This window comes from Erinaceus europaeus, chromosome X, assembly GCF_950295315.1.
Source record: "Erinaceus europaeus chromosome X, mEriEur2.1, whole genome shotgun sequence".
Taxonomy (NCBI): Eukaryota; Metazoa; Chordata; class Mammalia; order Eulipotyphla; family Erinaceidae; genus Erinaceus; species Erinaceus europaeus.
Window position 1 is genome coordinate 6298145 of NC_080185.1, and position 4885 is coordinate 6303029.

Consider the following 4885-nt stretch of genomic DNA (forward strand, 5'->3'; position numbering starts at 1 on the left):
CTTTGGTGTGGTTTGGTTTTATACTTAATTTAGCCATCATTTCACTCTACTATTGAACTCACATATGCTTGTGAAGAATGTGGCCATTGGTGAGGATAAACAGAAGTCTACCTGGGGGGTGGGGTTGGGAGAGTGGGGTTGGGGATGTCAGGGCTGTAGATACATCAGTCATGGAGGATGAAAAATTGTACCCATGTCAACAACTACACAGTTAACCCTTAACATCAAACAAAATGATTTGGGAAGAAGCAAAGAAACCCACCCTCCACTATTGGTATGCTTTTAAAAACCTCTTCTGTTTCATTTGGTTTAATCCTCCCTGTTTAACACTATTCTATTTACATAACCACTTCATTCTATTTACATAACCGCTGTTAACAAGCACCACCCTCCCTCCAGGGCATTGGTGGTTCAGTGATAGAATTCTTGCCTGCTCCGCCCCCTCTCCTTGTCATACCCTGGTTTTCACCAGTCACTTTTCTCTCCACCCTCTCTGCGTCACATCCTGTTCCCACCCTACTGGGCTAGTATATAAGGACAAGATTGTTTGTAGTTTAGTCTAGCTCGGCTTAGATTGCGCTGCGTCCTGCATGAATAAAGAGATACTGCGTACAACCCAGCCATGAGTCCCTGGTTGTCTGTCTCCCGTCAATGAAGCTCAGCCTGACACTCCACAAGTGAGTCTTGACCTCTGTGAGTTTCTGCCTGCTTGCTCTCTCCTACTTACACTCATACACACAGATATGCATAGTAATCATCTTTGGTAACTGAAATCCGCCAAGGACAATGTCATATCTTGCTCCTTCAATCTAAAGTAATGGTCACGTGAGGTTCCTGCCACTGCTAGTTCTTTTTTTTTGTTTGTTTGTTTTTTCTTTTTTTGGCCTCCAGTATTATCGTTAGGGCTCGGTGCCTGCACTATGAATCCACTGCTCCTGGAGGCCATTTTTCCCATTTTTGTTGTCCTTGTTGTTGCCCTTGTTGTGGTTGTTATTGCTGTTATTGCTAGTTCTTGATTAGCACTTAACGATGCCTGCACTGTCCTGTCCACATGAAGACTTTTTACCTGGAAGTCTCAAATCTTAGTATGTAGCTTTAAAAGTTGTGGTAACATACACATGACAGAATGGCCTGCCTTCACCATTAATGAGTGTGTAGATTGGTGGAATTAAGCATATTCTCTTTGCTGTGTGACCATCACCACTATTTACCTCCAGATATCATTCATTTTGTAAAACTGAAACTCAGTGGGGTACCCTCCCCACTCTATAGTCCCTACCCAGCAGTCCCTGACAACAACCATAGGCCTGTACTCACTGTCTCTATGACTTTGTTTCAGGCACCTTGCCTAAGTGGAATTATACAGTGTTTGCCTTTTTATATGAGGTGAAGTCACTGAGCACAGAGTCTCTAAAGGTCACTCATATTACAGCATGGACCAGAAACTGCCTTCCTTGTAAAGGCTAAATACTTTTGCATTCTGCTTCTCCAGTCATTTCCTGATAGAGATGCTGTTGTCACCACCACGTCGCAACTGTAAACATGGGTGTGCATATATCTGAATCTGTGCTTTGAATTCTTCTGGGTCTTTACTCAGCCTAGAGTATAATCTTTTTTTGAAAAATAGTTTATTTCCCCACCTGCAGGGGAGTCACTTCACAGGTGGTGAAGCAGGTCTGCAGGTGTCTTTCTCTCCCCCTCTCTGTCTTCCCCTCCTCTCTCCATTTCTCTCTGTCCTATCCAACAACGAAGAAATCAATAACAATAAAAAAACTACAATAAAACAAGGGCAACAAAAGGGAATAAGTGAAAAAAAAAAGAAAAATAGTTTATTAATTTTGGATAGAGACAAATTAAGAGGGAAGTGGAGATAGAGAGGGAGATAGACACTTGCAGATATGCTTTATCATATGTAAAGCTTCACCCCTGAAGGTGGGGGCTGGGGACTTGAACCAGTGTCCTTGCACACTGTCATGTGTGCACTCAACCAGGTGCACCACCTCCAGTTCCCCTTGAGTACAAACTTGTATCACTTAACAATTGGGGTGTACACTGAGAGATGAGCAGGGTGACTCAGAAGAAGCCTCTCCCCCGTGTCAGAGGCAAGGTATTGATTTGGTTTGTAGAAAGGGAAAGATAAACCATAGCACCGAGGCTTCCTTCAGTGCACTGGGGCAGAGCTCAAACCTGGGTTGTGCACATGTGTACTAGCCAAGTGACTTAATTTGCTGGTCCCAGAGGCAAGGTTTTTCTAGATGACAAGAGGCTGGCTCTTCCCATGCTCACTGACACCTGCCAGCCATAACATCACCTCTCATAATCTGGCCTAAGATGTGGGACTTAACTAGAACCCAGGTGCCTCTTTGGTCTCTGCCCTATTACCTTTATGGGCCTTAGATATGACCCATTATGGCTGAACTTGGCCTTGCTCCTTCTGCCCCAATGTCCTTGGTGCTTTCTTGGCTATTCTAAGCAAACCAGAAGCTGGGAGGACAATGCCTTCTGATGCCCCATAAGGTGGATATCATGGGTAAAAGCACTCATACTCTTCAGACTGGTCTTCATGGGTGCTGAAGATGTTGTTGGTGCCTCTGTTCATTCACCCAACTGGTGGCAGATGCCACTTTCCTCTCCAGTGTCTGCTGAAGTGCAGGCAGTGTGATGTGGGCAGCTTACCCACAAGTGATTGCATTTGGGACAGAACTCTCTGGCTGCTCCTGCCCAAGTTCACTCAGCAGCCAATGGTTCTAATTGCTGAGGTGCCTGGTGGACTCGGTGGAAGATAGTGGCGCTAAGCCTCTGATGGAGCTAGTCTGGACTGAAGGAAACCCCTATAGTTTATCTCAGCTCCAGATGAGATCTCAGGAAAATCAGCTGTAGGTGCCCGCCCAAGGTGACATGGCACTTGCCAAACAGGAGTGGCAGGGCCCACTGACAGTAGGAACAAAGGTCAAGGCCTAATCCATTTGGCACCTGCTGGGAAACAAGAGACAGGAAGCTGAAGAGTGTAGCTGAGGTCAGGGGTTAACAGCATTTGCTTTTGTCCTGTCTGTAAAAGTCAGGGACCATAACTGATGTGGGTAAGAGCCCTTGGAGCAGGCCCAAGGTGACATTTACAAACCCTTGTCCTGATTTATTGTCATTTCCGGTGTGCTTTGAAAAGAACCTTTTGCAGGTGATTTATACTCAAAACTCATTATTTACTGAACAGGTTTTATGAATTCGTCTCTTCCGCACTATTGAAAAAGGGCCTCCTTATATTTGTGCTAAGTGCAGCGTGAGTTATTGTATGAATAAATCTAATTAAATTTGCCATTATTGTGCATGCAATTCACGCTGCTGTGCCAGGATCGCTTGAGGCCTCCTTAAAATACCAATACCTGCAACTACTTAACAAATCATCTCACAAAGCAGGTTTGTCTTCTTCAAGTGCCCCTTCTCTGCCCCCCCCCCCATGTGCGGACAGGGCAGCTGTACTGTGAGTTTATTTTTAATTTTTTAATATTTATTTATTTTCCCTTTTGTTGTCCTTGTTTTTTATTGTTTTTGTAGTTATTATTGGTGTTGTCATTGTTGGATAGGACAGAGAGAAATGGAGAGAGGAGGGGAAGACAGAGAGGAGGAAAGAAAGACACCTGCAGACCTGCTTCACCACCTGTGAAGTGAATCCCCTGCAGATGGGGAGCTGGGCGCTCGAACCGGGATCCTTACACTGGTCCTTGTGCTTTTCGCCACGTGTGCTTAACCCGCTGCTCTACCGCTTGACTCCTGAGTTTGTTTATTTGTTTATTTGTTTATTTATTTACTTATTTATTTATAAAAAAGAAAACATTGACAAAACCATAGGATAAGAGGGGTACAAACTCCACACAATTCCCACCACCAGAACTCCATATCTCATCACCTCCCCTGATAGCTTTCCTATTCTTTAACCCTCTGGGAGTATGGACCCAAGGTTTATTTTTTAAGGAGTTAGCTTCTCCATGGTTGGGAGTGGGATACATTTGAATGTAAGAGGCACCATTCTGGGTGGTGACCTTTCCTTCACTTGACCTGTAGTCAGTGTTCCCAGAGAGGAGGAGAAGGAGGAAGCAGGTGGCTCATCAGGTGGGCCCCTATCTAAGGAAGCCATTTCTACAACAGCCACCACGTCAAGGAGAATCAACCCCTCTGCTTGGTGGCAATGGGTGGCTTCTGGGCTCCCAGTGTGTAATGCAGCCATCTGGTGAGACATTGACTAAAAAGTGTCTTGTGCAGCCTAAGTGTCCAACAACATATGAGTGGCTGAGAAAGTAGTGGTCTATATACACAATGGAATACCACTCAGCAATTAAGAATGAGGAATTCACCTTATTCACCTCATCTTGGATGGAGCTGTAAGGGATCATGTGAAATGTGTAAGTCAGAAAGATGAATATGGGATGATACCACTCACAGACAGAAATTGAGAAATTAGAACAGAACGAGGAAACTCAATGTAGAACTTGGACTGGATTTGGTGTTTTGCATCAAAGTAAAGGACTGGGGAGGGGAGAAAGTGGGGGTGCAGATCCTGGTGTATGATGGTGAAGAAGGACCCAAGCTGGAGGTGAGACTGTTTTGCAGAAAACTGAGAAATTGTACACATGTACCAACAACTATATATACTGGAAACCATCAATTCCCCAATAAAAGTGGCCTAAATTACAGATATGTGAGGACCATGCCCCAGCAAAAATAAAAGTATGTATCTATGTATGTAGATTTTATAAAATCTGATAGTCGATACTAAAGTATGAAGAAAAAAAAGTGCCTTGTTGGTGTGCCTTTGCCCACCTTTACTTTTTATATTTTATTTATTTGTTCCTTTTGTTGCCCTTGTTGTTTTATTGTTGTAGTTATTATT